General features: G+C 46.4%; 1 long non-coding RNA gene across 1 annotated transcript in view; it reads right to left on the reverse strand.

Annotated features, from left to right (window-relative positions):
* Positions 1 to 10,519: 10,519 nt before the first annotated feature.
* Positions 10,520 to 17,664, reverse strand: part of LOC128898382 (uncharacterized) — a 42,391-nt gene continuing 35,246 nt past the window's right edge. Inside the window, exon 5 of the long non-coding RNA XR_008462822.1 lies at positions 10,520 to 10,680. This is a non-coding gene — a long non-coding RNA (uncharacterized LOC128898382). The remainder of the gene's footprint in view (positions 10,681 to 17,664) is intronic.

The raw sequence follows: 17,664 nt of genomic DNA on the forward strand, positions 1-17,664 counted from the left end.
TATACAGCAGCCCCCAAACTCCTTTCTGATGGCCATGCTTTTCAGCTCAAGTCATTGAAAGGTTTTGTACTTTTGTCTCAAAATAAAGGTCCACCCCAGAGCTGTTCTTGATGGCTTCTGCTAGTAAATTTTCCCCAGCCTGGTACTTTCTCAAACCCACTCATTTCCATTTTGTCTTGGCTCAACTTCTCATGCAATTTATAGTTGCTCTGCTGATCTTTAATTTTCTTGTGTCACCATGTCAAATGGTTTATTAATGTCCAAACATGAAAGATCATCTTTCTCTGAATGAAAATTCTCTAGAAGAAATGTCTTTCAACCAGGTAAGCACAATACTTTGTAAGGGCGTCTGCATTAAATGCTCACTTTCCCCTCTGTCTTCTCAAGCTTCTTTCTCCTTTCCTTCAGGATTTCTGCAAAAGCATTGAATGCTTAAATCTGTTTCTGTGGGGTAATTTCTCTGAGCTCTACTTTTAAATGTCAGCACTCTATGCTTTTTGATTAACTGACCTGGAAAACCTACCATTAATACCTCATTGTAGCTTTCTCTGCTTTCTTGCACTTTGACAACCAACCTGGATATATTGATTTATCTTTTTAAGCTTTGCTTCCATCTTAGTTGCAATCATCTCATATTCTCATTGCTATTAATTATATCACCCTGGAGGTCAAATTGTATTTTAAAGCTCTACCTAGATCATCGTCAATCTATCTCATAATCTGTATTTCGTAACAACCCTTTATTTTTCTGCTGTTCTCCTCTTATTTGAGGACACATTGCTGTTTGCTCTGAAATACAACTCTTCACATGTGCACAATGGCATTTGTTCAATTTGTATTAAAAACCAGAACAATCTTGTTTATAGGCAGTGTGGTATTTTTCCTAGACTGCCAACTTTTCCTGAATTTGTTTTGCACGCCAAAAAAGCCCAGACGTGCATTTGTGTCGTCCTAGAAAGCTAGGTGCATTTTATTTATTACAGAAAAAAAGAGCTAAAAAGAAGAAACAACAGCTCTCAAACTGCAGATTGAAAAGTAGTTTGTCCCTAGCAAGTGAGATGGTTTTGGCAGCAATCACACTAAACAGGGATTTTCCAATCTTGGCTGCTAACACGAGATTCCTTGCTTAGGATTACATTGCTTGTAGATTACAGAATTGGCCACAGAATAGACACACTGCTCAAATGACAGATCTGTCCAACCTGTGCTGTGTTACAGGAAACGGGGCCGTGTTTTGTAAACCAGAGCTAATATTTTCCATCTGTAACCAAGTACAAGACTGATGAAGGACATAAAGAAAATTTTTCAGTGCAGAATGACTGGAAAAATACATTTCTAGTATTTAAAAAAAAAAAAAAAAAGCAGCTTAAAAAATGCATTTCATTTGTCTCTTTCAGTGAATGTTGGTCTTCATGCCTCCACCTTAATTTCCACCTGCCCAGACTAGTGCATGGCTAATCCAGGACAGTGGTGGTGGAGGCGTACAAATAAGTTAAAGTGCTCCTAGAAAGCAGGGTTTATGTATAAAGATTAGCAAAGCACATCTCTGTTGGGTGTTTCAAGAGAAATAAAGTGCCAAAACCTGAATTTGGCTGTAAAATTTCAGCTATCTGTAATATATTTCTGATATACATAGAGGCAACTTATTTAACTTCCCAGTACTTGTAACACAAAGATACTTTCGAGTACAGTATGCAACAAAATGGTTTTCTCATGCCGAGTTAATTTTTCCAGGAGGAATGAGCTTGTAGGGATGTTGCAGCCCTAGCCTTCAGTAGGCCATACATGGGAAAAATTGGTGGCCTCTCAAGCTGTGACAGTATTAGGGATTATTACTTCAAAGTTGTCATCTGCACTCAATGTCTATTAAAATAGTGGTGGAGATGATAGACTGTGGTTAGGAGGTAGTTCCTCTGGGGAATGGGTACCTGCTGAAGATGACTGCTGCTCCAAACTGGGAGTCTGTGCTAGTCTTATTGTAAACTGAGACTATGGGCAATGGTCTGGGATGCAACGTGCTATTTGTAACTATAATTGGAGTGAGTGAATACTAACAATTCAATTGAATCTTAGAGGATTTGAGGGGTCCAGCTATAACATGTAGTACCTTCTTCACCTTAGGATGCGGTAATCATTGACGCTTGGTATTGCTTTGGCTGAGGTTAAGCCTAGTGTTCAAGCTTTGCTTAGGTCTGACTTGAGAAAGAGAAAAGCCTCGTTATTAACAGTTCATGTTAATCATGGGACACTAGAGCCAAGTCAGTCATATGTCCCACATCTTCAGCCAGGGGGAACTGAAAGAGCAGCACTTTGGTGGTTGCTGTATGAGGATGAAGTTAAGTTTGGAATCAGAGGGCTTGTTTGACCTAGGTAACAGACACACAGTAAAGGCAATTCTCCCAAAATGAGAGCTGGTGCTGGGATGGCTGAATGCTGCCTTGCTTTTTCAAAGCAGGTCATGGGCAATTGGCTATCTCAGGGCACTGTTCAAACGGAAGCTGGTCATAACTCTGCTGCCTTAGGGCAGTGTTGCCCAGGCAGACATTACCTGTCCCATCCACAGGCTGCTCCTCGTCTGCTTGGTTGCAGCTACAAGATAAAGGTCAGATTTAGCAGCAGATGTTTCTGGTTTGTGTTTGCCAGAAATGCCATGGTGACTGTGACTGGGTCTGCTGACTGGGGCTTTGCTTATGAGCAGAACTGGAGCTATCTTTATGGCTGTCAGACACAGGCTTACTGGGGAAACAGTTCTGCATAGGTAGGATGAGAGCTGGCATTGGCAGAAACCTGCTTGTCTTTGGAGAAGGGTTGAGGGTTAGTTTTCCTAAACAGAACTAACCACTCATTTAGTCTTATGGCAGTGGTTAGCACCGAGATAGAGACTCCAGCACAAGGAAGCCAAGGGTGTTGGTTCAGGGCTTGGATTCTTGTAGTTTAGTCAAAGTTGGAAAAGGGAAAGGAAAATACTGCATCATGCCCAGTGTTTTGTCAGGGATGTGCCATCTTGATGAATAAAGCCAGCCTTGCCACTCCCACTAATGGGAGCCCAGGTGGTTCTGTAACTGGTTTGCTAGTCTTGACTCAAGAGTAAGGTGCTCAAGGGTAGATCGAGTGACAGCTATGGATGGAGGTTAGCAGTGGGACCCCAGACTCGCTTCTGCTCTTTGCCCTCTCAAGTTTAGGCTGGAGACTGGGTCTGGGGTATGTGGCTGTCTAGTGACTCATCCCAGGGCAGTGCTTGCAGGTGGGATTAACAGCAGATCAAGTAAAGAGATGGCACCAGCAGGGATTAAACACCCTATTTGTTCCATTCTTCCCACTGTTGCCTATTTTGGGAAATTCAGTTTTCAACCCATGCCCAGCTCACTCAGAAGCTCCTTTTGTGGGTGATACATGAATCTCGGCACAGGTCTGACCCCATACATTTCTTTTCAATGGTAAATTGTTACTTATAGCAAGAAGTTTGAGAGAGGCTCTGGAATTATTTGCTGTATGTTTTATAAAGTTAGCCAAAGAAGGAACAAAAATAATTTGGATTCAAATTCCTCTAAGTCCAAGCTTAGCATTAGCTCTGATGCCGTTCATGGCAGCCACAAAAATCTGCATGAATCCTTTCAGATTTTTCCAGTTCTTCTGCTGTCTTGCAGAATTTGGACCTTCAGTCTAATTAAATCCTGGGGAAAATAAAAAAATGGTGTAGCTGGAAATGAACTACCTTATCTGTAGCTAGCAGGTAAGGAAAAGGTGGTGCACAAACTATTAAATCATTGCCACAGGGACAGGAAGAATATATGGAGTGAAGGGGACAGTGGTGTTACCATTGGGGAAAAGCTGTGTTTTGCAGAGCACTCCTCTGGGATGGGGAATGACCTGGGACGCCCTGAAGACATACCTGGGCACCAAGTCAGAGTCATGTGCAAACACGTGGCAAAGCACTGACTTGCATTTGGCTGTGACTGTCATTTTCACAGCAAGTAGGTTGGTCACTGGACAGGCAAATGAAGAGGCTGCCATCCTCTCATGGCACGAGAACAAGCTCCTGGGGCTAGGAAAATCATTGAGAGGCTTGAAGCTTTTTTTTCCTTAAGAAAAGCTGTGGCCAGGGGTGTTTGTAAGATGCTGGGAAAACACTAGGGATGAATGGGGAGAACAGCTGTAGTGTTTGTAAATATCTGCATCACACTGTATGTATCTTAGGGGTGTGGAAAGCTTTGCAGTGCTTTGCAAACCACCAGGTCGGCAGTGAAATGGGAGCAGAGGGAAAACTGAAAGCAATGGTGCTATACACTTGAGAGATTTTACCCTTCCAAATGTTTGCAGGGCAGCTTGTGCTGTCCCTGTGTTAATCACTGCTTGCCGCTGAGTGTTTTCCCTCTTGGAGTTCAATAGAGCAGCAGTCCGACAAAGGACAGGATTTCTTTTCCTCCCCTGTTCTGCTAGTACCCTGTTAGGAAGGTGAGTGAAATGGCCTGGCAAACCAATCTAAAGTATGACCCTAAGATTCAACAGACCTAGTGAGGGTCCCTGTGGTGTATGTCCAGCACTCCCAGGGGTCCTGTCAGATAGACATGGGAGTTTTGGTGTTGGCGAGGAAAGACTCAGTATTCAGTTGACTTCCTCATAAAACCAAACCCCATCATCTCTCCCTGTTACAGAGGACTAATGCTCGGGTCCTTGGTGGGCCTGGGCTTGCCCTGTCCATTTCCTGGCCTCCAACCTAGGTGCTGTGCAGTTGGACAGCTCAGGACTGCCTGTATTGAAGCAGATCCTGGGAGCCATTCTCCACCCTCTCCTAGTAGTGTGTACTGTCCATACTTTGCTCACCACAAGGGCTGCTCCTGGAGGCTGATACTTCATGTTGCCACAACACTGCATGACAAGGAGAAAATGCTGGTTGCTCGCCTTGCTGGGCTGCAAACTTTCATGAACACCGCAACTAATAGCCCGGGTAAGTGGAAGATTAATTTCTGTTCCACCTGGCAGCAAGCTGTGGATTAGGCTGCGGTCCCTCCCAGGGGGTTCATGTTGGAGGAACGGGGCACTCGTGTACCCAGACAATCAGCCTCTTGTTTAAACAATGAGCTTCTCGGTCTCGTTAGCCAGCTCCCCTAAATTCTTGTTTTATTCTGGTATGCAGCCTTGTGTGATGTGGAGAATTGCTTCAGTGCAGAAAGACTGCAAACCTGTTCAATTAAAGGAAGTGCTCAGATCCAGCTGTTGGGGTCTCATGAATGCCAGCGCTCCTTGCTGAGTAAATAAGGCTGACAGACTCTGCCCTTGGAACAGATACGACAATTTGTGCCTTAATTCTCCTGCTAAAAAGGGCCTTTGTTGGGGAAGGATGGTTGGAGAGAAGGGGAGGAATATAAAGCTGGTGCAGAAAATGCCCAGGGAGACAGTCTTCTGCAGATAAGTGAGGGCTCTATAGCATGAGCCTCGTAACAAGGCACCACAAGAGGCATGTACAGTACAAGCTCCTGTTACAGCCACGTAATTGTCTTGTAAATCCAGGATGCTTTCCTGTCATGAGCAAGCCCATGCTGCAGAGGAACTGACCCCATGCTGTCCCTGCCCATGCTCCACACCTTCTGCCTCTGGCTTTTTATTGCCTTACTCTGGGGACATGGCTTGGTGCTCCCTGTGGGTGACAGGGTTGTTCGGACAGTCTGGGGTAGGCCCTTGGTTCCGCAGGGGTCTTTGTACAGGCTAAGGAAACAATGCACACGTATAAAAATCTTGTCTTTTATCTAGGTTTGGTATAGCTGCACCTACGGCTAGACATCATCATTTCGCTATGAAATGGCATCTACATGTGCATTTGAAAATAGCTCTGGCAGTTTCAGTAGCTGCTGAATGCACTTCAACTATGCATGCACAGCAGATGAACTAATGCTTGTCTCAAGCAGGAGCAGAGTACCTGAGATAGTGTCAGGGGAGGGAAGAAGTTGGGATGTGACAAACCATGTTTCAGAATGGCTTCCAGCGCAGGCTACCTGCTGCTGGCCCTCAGCGTGAACACTCATGTCATTAGTCACACAGGCTGATAAAGTTGTATTTTAAGTTGCCAACTGGAGTGCAAGGTGCATGGGACTGCAGCCCACTGCTGAACAGGGTCATGAAGTGCTCAGATGGTAATTGTCCACTCCAGGAGTCCTTTTCAGTCAAGCATATGTCCATCTGCATTGATCTGCCCCTAAATGGACATACAGGTAGATATGTAGAGGCTTGTGTGGCTGTGTATGCAGATAGAGAGCATTTCTGCACATGCACTTACTAAAAAGCCTAACAATCCAATGTCTTTCTTGCTAGGTTTAGAAGAAAGAGCTGCATGCAGGAGCTGCAGCAGCTGTTGGGTCAGAGCTTTGCTGCTTTTCTAATCTGTGGCACTTGTTTCAGGCAGCAGCTGAGCAACAGCCCCTGTGCAAGGAGCCTGGCTGAGGAAATCTCCCTGCATGTGCCCAGCTGCCCACATCAGCCTTCTCTGGTGGATGGTGATACACTAGAGGACCTTTGAAGAAGAAGTATCACCCTGTGGTTTGTCTCCCTGTTAGAGTGAGGTATGAAGAACACTCCTTGCCCTTTCTTCGTTAATTACTATTGGGTATATTAATTGATTGTGTAAATACACATTACTAGTAACAAATTGAAAGAGCACCTTGGTAAATAAACCCCAAATACTTGCAATGCTCAGCACAGTATGATGGAGAGAGCGCTTGCTCTCAGCTGCACTGAAATGACAAAACCAAAGAGTTGTGTTCCAGTTACTGCTGCGGTAAAATCAGAGCTGGGATACCAAGGTGAAGGGGCTGAAAACAGGCACTTACTGTCTCCTGGTGATGCTCCTGTTGCTGCAGTCAAAAGCATCCAGGCAGCTCTGGAGTCAAAGGCCCCTTTCAGGTTTTGGTTCCCGACACATGCAAATGCTTTCAAGACTTCTGCAATGGGTGAGCAGCCAAATGCTGCCCTTAATAGTTCCAGCCAGACCAGTGCAGGGAGGAGCCTCTCTAACCATTAACTTCACCTGGATTTAGGGTTTTGCAGATGTGCTGCCATGAGGACAAAACCCAGCAGTGTGGCCCAGGATGCTGCAGCTCTGTCCTACGACACTTGGACATCTTCCTGCACCCTCAGCATCTCTCCTACTTTGATGGACACTGCATGGGAGCAGTCTGCCTTGCTGTGCCTTTACTTCGGGACTGTGTCTGATTGGGTGAGAGGTGCTGTAGCAGAAAGCTGCTGGTGAGTTACTCCACCAGGACTTCATCTGGGTGTTGAGGGAGAGTGGGACACACAATACCCTTGCAGCCTTGAAAAATGCCCGTGGGGCAGCAAGCAGGCTCCTGCTGCACAGCAGCCAGACTGGCTGGCACCTTAACAGTGAGCTCCAACCCCAGACAGCTGCAACCAGCCCTGACAGCGGCTGTGCTGGGCAGGAGGGGGCGGGGGGAGGCGAGTGGTCAGAGTAGGCAGCTGGGGGGGAACTGCAGGGGCACCCAGGGCCACTGCACAAACCACACTGCAGGTTGTGAGACTGACCACTCAGGCATGCCACTTGAGACCAAAACATGCCCTGCACACATGTAAAACACACAACACCCACTGCACAGCAACCCATCACACACAGCACTGACCTGCACACGCCAAAACCAGCAGGGGGCTGTCTATACACCACACTTGGGACACAAACCAGGGTGGTGATACAGGGTGCAGCCAGGACCTGTGTGCCACTTGCACAAGGCCAGGTGAGTCGCACAGCAAGGTAGGGCACCCTATGCACTCCACAGCAACTCCACTGCACACCTGTGTGCTGCACAGCACTCACACCTGCACCACAGCCCACTTGAGAGTACATGATCTGCAATACTTCATAGAATCATAGACTAGAATCATAGAATCATAGACTAGAATCATAGAATCAATAAGGTTGGAAGAGACCTCAAGGATCATCAAGTCCAACCTGTCACCCAAGACCTCATGACTACTGAACCATGGCACCAAGTGCCACGTCCAATCCCCTACTGAACACATCCAGGGATGGTGGCTCCACCACCTCCCTGGGCAGCACATTCCAACAGCTAACAACTCTCCCTCTGAAGAACTTTCTCCTCACCTTGAGCCCAAACTTCCCCTGGCGCAGCTTGAGACTGTGTCCTCTTGTTCTGGTGCTGGTTGCTTGGGAAGAGAGACCAACCCCCTCCTAGCTACAATCACCCTTCAGGCAGTTGTAGACAGCAATAAGGTCTCCCCTGAGCCTCCTCTTCTCCAGGCTAAACAATCTGCACACTTGCACTGCAAGACACTCAGGCACTGCACACTTAACACACCATAACATTTGCTGCACACATGAACACCATGGATGTGCTGCACAGCACCCATGACGCTGCATGTGTGTGACACATCAGGAGTGGCTGCACATTAGGACACACCACACTCCTGTTGAACATATGCAGCGCTACATTTGCCACACACCTCTGACATACCACCTGTGAGACCAGATGACACTATGCCGATTACACCCCACATGTATGATGCTGCATGTTGGACTGGACATGCATGACCCCCTGTGTCCACACCCATGAAACCCCTCACCTGTTGGGCCATGCATGGTGTACCTACAACACCATGTGCTGCACATGACTCACACCCTACATGCACCACATACCAGATAGGCTTGCAGACATGACACACCACAAACCCCACGTGACACTGCACGTGTGATGCACTGCATGTGGCACTCCACATCCATGTGCCAACGTAACATTCATGATGCAGACCACAGTGCACAGGACCACTCCCCTGAACACATGCTGTATGGCCATATATGACACAACACATGCCCACTGCACCTTCACCCTGCACACCCACACACAGTACTTGTGTGCCCCACGTGTACTGTAACTCACACACACCTTCTATCAATCACGCATGTTCCATGGGTACTTACTGTGCAAGGAAGATGCTGCTCTGTAACTTGAGCTCAATAAGGACTTGCAAGGTAACCACAGCAGGGGTTTTAAGACATGTTTATTATTGTATTATTGGCCCCTTTAGTCACATCAGATACTTCACTTTACCACTGCAGGCTCTACAGACACTGTCAGGTCCCCAACAGCAGTTAATTTCAATGACTATGAAGCACCTGCTCTGCATCACCTGTTTGAAGAAAATAACCAAACCCAGCAAACCCCACAAGCTTTCCTACCTTGGCTTTTGGTACCACTCTTCTGCAGTCTGGGCTTCAGCCTGTCAGCCTTAAGTCCCAACTCTCTGCTGAAAGGTTCATTTTATTATTTTAATTGCTAATTAGGAGCACTCTTCCCCCAGTACAGCACTTCACCAAAACAGGCTGCTTACCAACACCGCCCCCTTCCCTCTCAGCAAAACCAGACACCTGCTCCAGCCAGCCCCCTCAGCTGACATCGCCTTCACAGAAGCAAGTCAGAAGCAGCCCCCAGGCAACTTGGTCTGCATTGCGGCCCAGCTGTGCGGAGTCATGAGTGCCAGCTTGCTGCCGTGTGTAACCCAGCTCTCCAGTGCCAGCAAGAGCGGCTCAGCTCAGAGCGTGCCACAACAGGAAGGCTGCAGGACAGTGCTGGCTGTTAAGCACAGCTGGTGTTCAGGCTGGTCATGTAACTGCTTGTTCCCCGTGGCATAGGGGAACAGGCAAGGGCTCTGCAGGGCCAGCTCCCTCACACTTTGCCACTCCTGGCCATGTTATAACAAACCAAGCCCGCAGCAAGAGCCATGATTTTGTTGGGCCTTTGTATAAACACCAGGCTTGCTTTGGTGGAAGCTGCATGTCCTGTGCTAGGGTGCAGGCCTGAGCAGGGCCCTGCTGGGGCGCAGGAGAATAGGACCTATGCTGCATCTGTAACCAAGCACACTGTACATGGGCAGACACCCTATTGAACTTCCTCCCAGCCAGGGCTGCAGGACTCCACCACTGGAGCCCTCCAAGTTCAGGAGCAGTAAATCGGGATGCTTACCTCTCTCTGCACTCAGCCACTTGCTAGCTCCACTCCCCTCTGTCTGAGACCCACATTATAAAAGAGTCATGAAACCATCACATTGTGCTTACCCAGGCTGGAGTTCAGTCCATACTTAAGTTCGAAGAGCATCTCACGGTGATTGCTTATGTGCTGCCATAAGATACCAGTCAAGTCCACCACTCCCATTCTAGTCCCTAAAGTTTATGCTAAGACAAGCAGTTTCCAAGTGAGCTACCACATTAGTTGCTAGGACTGCTCATCAGGTTACTCACTCTTTGTAAGGGATGAAGGCCCCCTTGGTTTGATGATTTTAAAATGCTATACCTGTTGAGTCAAGGACAGGTGAGTGCCTTCTTCTGGAGGCCTTCAGCATTTAAAAGCTGCTCTGGTCACCAACAGCCACCCACTTTCTTCCATGTTGAGGGCACCAGCAGTACACATCCATGAGACCCCAGGCTGGGGAAGAGAACAACTTCACCTGTGGAGTTTATGAAATCACTGAACCATTAGATACTGAACAACTCAGACTGGCTACATAAGGAGTAAAGACCTCCAGAGCACAAGACTGCCTCACCTGTACCCCTCTGAGGTATGGTTGTCAAGCTAAGAAGTATCAGCTGTAGAGTGGTACAAGGTGGTTTCTCCCAGGCCATATTGAAGGGAAGAAGACACCTTGGATCCTCTGTTATACCTGAAAAGAAGGCTTTAAATTACAAATCCAACTCCTGTTTTAGAAGGGATTTTGATACCCAAGAGAAAGAATGCTAGTGTAGGAGTGAAGGGAATCTGCACACCTCACTGGTGAAGAGTAGCAATGTGACAGGTAACACGATATGCACTGGTGACTTTTCCCAGACACAGGCAAACCTGCTGCAACCTGCTGGCCATGACAGGAAGCCTCACAGGTGTAGCCAAGGATACTCAGCAAGCAGCCAGAGAAACCTAAACCAGTTTTGAATCACATCATAGGGTAGGTTCTGTCTTACATAAAGATGTACAGGTAAAGCATTAAAACAACCACGCCAACTGTCAAAGCCATGAGCTCTCAATGCCCTTATTTCAAATCTCTCCTTCCCCAGCTGAAGCATGGACAGATTACACCATAGGCACTGACCAAGAATGCTGCTTCCATGCACATGATGTGCTTCTGCTGCACTGAGCTTGTGCAAGTTGACTCTGACTACTCAGACATTCATGGTGCTCAACATAAAACTGAATTCAGTTTGGGTTTTGTTGAAATGTTTGCAAACTCAGTGTTTTTTTCAGAGTTCTCACCAGTATTTCAATTTTGGCCAGACTTTGCATGCCAGCACAGGCCAGGCACTGTTACCATCTAGCACAGCACATTACAAAAGAATGCCACATTGTGCGGTGCCACCAAGCCAAAACATCTGCTGAGCTGCCACCACTGCAACCTGACTTTCTGTGAAGCACAAAACTTTGCTGCCTCTAACCTCAAGTTCAGGGCATCTTAAAAGCAAGTTTCTACATTTTATATTCTGATGAGTATATGCTAAGGTGTGCAACACTTCACATTCACACACTTCTGTCAAGACCAAATTTGCAGAAACTGAAACAAAGCATCTTGAGAGGTCATCTAGCTACAACAGGCTCCACAGCTTTATGTGTATCTACACCTGACCTATGTTCACCAGCTCTCCACTGCACTGTATAAAGCCTCTCGCAAAGTGCTGCAAGCTTAGTTCTACAGGGAACTTTGTATTGTCTGTACCTTCTCCTTTTCTTTGGCAGCTCTAGGTCTTCTTTCCCTCTCCCCTCATTGAGGGCAAACAGAACATTTCTTTTGTTGCACTTCCCCCTCCTCGGGTGTCATGTTTTCTAGACCCAGTTGTGGATTAAATTCCAGTGATCCAGAGGAAGGAGCAGCCTCCTCCATGTTAGCTTAACAGCCAAAAGAGTCAAGCAGCAAATCCCCCTGGAGTCAGTAATTTATATCCCGTGACCTGGGAGACATTATTACTGTTGGAACTTGGATGATATTTCTGGAGTGAGACGTGAAACAGGAATTACTGGAGGCTGGGCCCTTGGAAAGCATTCCTGTTTAGCACCCACCCCACCAAGGACTTTACACAAATGTCTTGGACACACCCATGTCAGGCTGAACACATCCCAGCTGACAATTGTCTACAGCATTACTATCAGCATCCTTCAGGAAAAGGATGGACATCACCCAATGGAGCACAAAGTGCAAAGCCAGGTATACTTTTGGGTACTCAACAGGTTAATATGCAGTTGTGCCTTCTGTGGGAACAAAGTTTTCCTGCTGGTTAACACGTTTCTGTGCTATTTAAATCAATTGCTTACACAACACAGCACAGTCTGGCTGTATTGCTCTAATCATCTAGATCAGCACAGGTTTATTTTCATTTCTACCTGCCACACAAACTATTTGCTCCCAACCTCAAAAATGGGGAGGCCAAAAAGGAAACGACCCATGGGCCCCATCACCACGTCTGTCAACCTCAAATGACAAAGCTTGAATGCCCGTTAACAGCACACACACAGCCTGCCCTTGGAGTTTAACACACACCTTCCTATGAGTTGGGCCAGTCACCTTACAAAAGCATGGTTTGCTTGGGCCCACTGTCCAGCACACCACCTGTAGTCCAGCACTCTGCACAGGATGGTTACAGCTACTAAAGGTACTTTTTCTAACCCAGGAATAGCTTTGGACCAGCTGCCTTCACTAACGGAAAGGCCAGAAAACCTTTTCTTGCCCTCTTCCTCCCCAGCATGTAGATATGTAATATATTCTGGAGATTCTGAATATCTGAAACAAGAGACAGTCATTTGTCTTTATGGGCTGCATCAAATGGTGGATTTAAAACAGTTGGAACTATACAGAGCAAGGGCAGGAATGAGGAAACTTGGTTTGCTTCCTTGGTAACAAAATCTACAGCACAGCAGGAGAACAGAGCATGATAATTAGGGAATTACAGCTGTTAGTCACAGAAAATACGCTGCAGTTACAGGTCAGGGACCTGAGGTTGTGGTACAGGAAGGAAAACTGTAATTTAGTCTGTGAGGAACTCACTGCGTGCATTAGACTTCTCGCTACTTATAGCATCTCTCCACCTGTTTTCCAGGGCGGAAACCAAACAGACAAGACCATAGATCAGCAACAAGCACCAAGGAAATGCAGTTTCTCTATAAGAGTCAGGACAAGAACTACTTTCATAAAACTACTTTTAATAAGCAGAAATGGATATTCCATCACCTCTTGTTCACTAACCCTCCTTTTCTCTTGGCAAGCCTCCTTTCAAGCAGGACAACCAGAGGTATGGACTTTAAGATGAGGGAGATGCCAAAACTTGATCCACAGAGATATTCTGGGAGAGAGCTCCCTTAAGAATCACCAGTTGTTACAATAGATGTATTATGTGAGTCCCCTGGAACAGAGCTTGGATTGGAGACCTCTGTGTATTAAGCCAGAGCCTTGTGGTAGATTCCTGCAAGTGGTAGATGTTCCTGAAGGGAACTGAAGGATACAAAGACAAATAGCCTTGGTCTCTTCTCCCAGGCAACCAGCACCAGAACAAGAGGACACAGTCTCAAGCTGCGCCAGGGGAAGTTTAGGCTCGAGGTGAGGAGTTGTTAGCCATTGGAACGTGCTGCCCAGGGAGGTGGTGGAGTCACCATCCCTGAAGGTATTCAAGAGGGGATTGGATATGGCACTTGGTGTCATGGTTTAGTAGTCATGAGGTCTTGGGTGACAGGTTGGACTTGATGATCTTTGAGGTCTCTTTCAACCTTATTGATTCTATGATTCTCGACATGCCCCAGACTGAAGACAACGTCACTTTATTATCCTAGCCTTCACCTTACAAAAAAATCCCCCAAAACCAGAAAGGCAAACTCCAATCAAAGACACCAGAACAAAGCCAACAGACCCTGGAGTAACACCATTAAAGCAACTCTGATCACAGTTTGCCTAAATGCTATTTCAAGCAGATGACTTGTTGGTATAGTTTATGACCAAGTCACTCGCCAAGCACCTCCTGTGAAACACTGTGCCACCTGGTCATCTGTCATCAGGAGCTAGTCCCACTCCAGAGGACCAGAGTGTGCTATAGCTACTGCACACCAGAAACATTCACCTGACTTCAGCTGGCCCCAAATCTGGGCAGGAGGCTGACACAACTGCACACTTTCAGAGGTGCACGTTGAACTGGACAGTGATCTTATGGCATTTTCCTCATCTTTCTCCAAGTGAAGTCACACACAAACTATGTCCAAGCAACTTGTAAGCTGGACTCGCATTTCAGCTGAGTAAGAGGTGGCTTTTCCAGACCTTGAAGGCTGCTAAGCTTTCATATTCTTTTGGTGTGTTAACCAAACTGACAGCAGATGAGCACAGTCACTGCACTGACAGTCCTGACTCTGAAGTGAGCCTCTTAAACTTCTGTGCTTTACTGCAACTTTTGATCCAGCTACATCCTCCCTACGGAGCTCCTCATCACTATGCCACTCAAGACATTTTGCTTCATTTACTTCTCCAATCTCCTCCCCCCTTTTTCCATTCTGGTCATTGCTGAAGTTTGGTTTTTTCAGATAATCTTCCCTTACTAAAATTTTAGTATCTTTTTTTATTTTGTCCTTAAATCAAATTGTTTCAGAGACAGAGAGCTGACTCTTACAGGTGAGAACTGAGGCATAAGGAACCTTGAGGGAACCTAAACTTATTGAGGGGAAAAAAGGACAAACCCACCACATCCTGAAGCTGACCAAGAGCTGCCAACCACTGCATTACAGCCCTGCACCTGCACAGCCTGACCACACAGCTCAGATTTAAAAGCCAATCCAGAGGACCTCAGGCCACAAGCTCAAAGCTGTCTACAGGGCACATCTTGCTCACTGAAGTGTTAATAAACAAGACTTCCAGCATTTGCTGTGGTACCAGCTAGCAGCTTTGCAGCACATCGAAGCCAAACTCATTCTTTCCATGGTAAAGCAGCTATTAATAACTTCCTATTGCCAGCCCAGCCTGCTGACCAGTAGCCAGGCCACCCCAGTTCTCCTTGGAGGCTGGCAGCAGGCCATGCAGATCAACTAATTCAAACTATTTTGGGCAGGAAGGTATTTCAGTGTCCTAGACCCTCAGAGTGCCCTAAGCCAGCCTCTGTTTCAAGGTGGTATCACACATGCAAACTCACTGCTCACAGTTCTGCAAGGTGTCACAGTTCAGAAGTGACCAAACCCTGGTGGGCTCAGAGGAAAACTCCATCCCTCTATGCTCTGGCAACTGTCTGCATGTCACATTTTCCTGACTCTGAGCTCTAGGAGCAAGCGGTGAGCACTTACCCTAAAGCAAAGGGGTAAGATACTTTTGTTCTCCTTCATGAGCTGCTCAGCCTAGGACCTATGCCTCATTCAGCTGTCAGCCAGAGGGTTTCCTCACTTGAGGGCTGTGGAAGTCATGCTGTATGCTTGATGGAGACCTCCTTCCTGCCCTGCTTCTGTTATTAGCAGGCTGCCAAAGGCAAGAGGGCTCCCAATCTCTGCTCAGAAGATGACCTGTATTGAAATACAACACTTCCAAGAAGAGGCATTGCTGCCATTTGGGACAGAATTTCTTTACATGAAGAATAAACAGTAGCTAGGATGAACATCAGTCTTGTAGCCTTTTCACCAGAGCCACTTAACCCTAATAATGTGACACTTGCTTTTAAAGCCTTCCAGAGGAAGATCACAGTTTGTATTCTAGAGCCTCATGCAGTGACTTGCCTAAGATGTACCTGCACCCAAGAGCTGTTTTGCTGGTACGTGTGTAGTCATTTTTCTGGGGGAGACAAGGATTCACCAATGCAGCCAATACTGTGAAGTTCCAAGGCCATCCTGATGGTGCCGAGTGCTGGGTGCCATTTTTAGCATCAGAATAACTAAGTATTTAAGGACAGACCCTTCCTCGAATAGACAGGAAGAGCCAATCAGCAGCTGCTTCTCTGGAAAGATTTTGCCAGCACTACAAATGCTCTACATGTAAGAAGAAAAATGCTAGTTCTGAGGAATAAATGCACAACAGATGACACTGCCACTAAATATACCTGGTGATTGTAAGCACAACTGTTATGCTTCCAGTCTGGTTTCCCTCTTCAGTGTGAGCAGCAGGGGCATCTTAAGTGAAACAGCCCCAAGATGAATTCAGTTCAATCACTGAGTGTGAAGGAGGGGGTGGAGGAGAAGGAAAGAGAACCAATATTAAGTGTGGAAACTAATACAAAAAGCTGCTGGGATATTAATAGTGTGCTGAACTAATAAGATGCAGTCAAAGCTATGGAGTTTCTGTAACACCACAGCAGCTGCCACTGTGAAGTAAGAGACTAGAGTGGATCTGTGTATTTACAGCAGTCATCTGAAAGCTTGAGCATGTAATTCTACTCAGAATCCCCACCAACACAAATACATTAAAAGCAGACTCAAAAAGCTCCTGTAAACCCACTGAGCACAGTAGCTGAAGTTTCCCCACAGAATAATTCATAGCATTGCAGCTATTCTCACAGGGATGGGCTAAGAGCCTTGCTGGACCCAGCACGGGGCAACAGCAGCTCTTACTGAGAGAAGGCTATGTTGTAGCAGTCCAAAGTAAGTTCTACTAGACAGTGTCTGATGAAAGACCTTTCAACTACACTGGCTTATTTTTTTTTATGGCACCTACAGACAAAGTTGGTTTGTCAAAGAGATGAGATGAGTTTCTTTCAAGAGTTTGATTCTGGAAGCAAAAAGCTCCTTTGGCCAAACTCTCAGCCCTGCTTCCATCTGCCTCAAGAAGCAGGAGGCCAGCAGTGCCCGCATCATTCAAGGCTGCATCAGCCACACAGAGAAGGCACATCAAGACCCAACTTCACACCTTTGAAGGGAGAAAACTCATTTTTCTTTGGAAGCACACTCTCCACACTGTTTCTGGCAGAGATAGGACAGCCATATGAAGTAGACCCTGCACAGACTGCTGAGCTGACAAGCTGAAAGCAAACCTTCAGTGAACCCTATTGGAGAGGAGGGAAAATACCACACCACACATGGCCCCTGATGCTCTAGGGACACATTAGGAAGAGCTGCAACCAAAGCAGCAGAGTTAACTACAGCTATTGGCCCGAAATGATGAAGTTCTGGGTAGGGACCAGGATCCCATTAAGGAATTAACAGAGAAGCACATGATATGAACAGATTATGTATTTGAGAATAGGTGTATATGGTCTCTGTTCAAGAAGACTGCAGTGAAACAAACAAGATGACCATGGTCCTCTTGGAGTCCTCAAGATGAGCAGTGGCCCTAAGTGCCTGAAGCCCTTCCCATGGTTACCTATCCCAGTGAGAGCTCTCTGAAGGTTGAGCAGCAGCTGATTGTTAGAAAGCAAGACATTAAGAGAGTAATAAATGCTATTTTGTAAAGCAAGCTTTAAAGAAGAGTTACAGTTTTTAATACAGTTTAAGCCTTTGTCACTGGCAGGGAAGGGAAGAAGTCAGGTTACTTAACCGCTGTTATGACAGTTATCAAGTGGAAGAGAACATTGCAGTTCATAGCAAAATTCCACTATGCTTTTCACTAGGTGTGTCAAATTAGTTCCAGTATAAATTAGCCAGACAGTTGAAAGCAGATTTGCATAAAGTGAGTTTAACACTACTATCAAATTGAAAAAAAAAAGAAAACAGGAAG

Source organism: Dryobates pubescens, chromosome 22, assembly GCF_014839835.1.
Source record: "Dryobates pubescens isolate bDryPub1 chromosome 22, bDryPub1.pri, whole genome shotgun sequence".
NCBI classification, from domain to species: Eukaryota; Metazoa; Chordata; class Aves; order Piciformes; family Picidae; genus Dryobates; species Dryobates pubescens.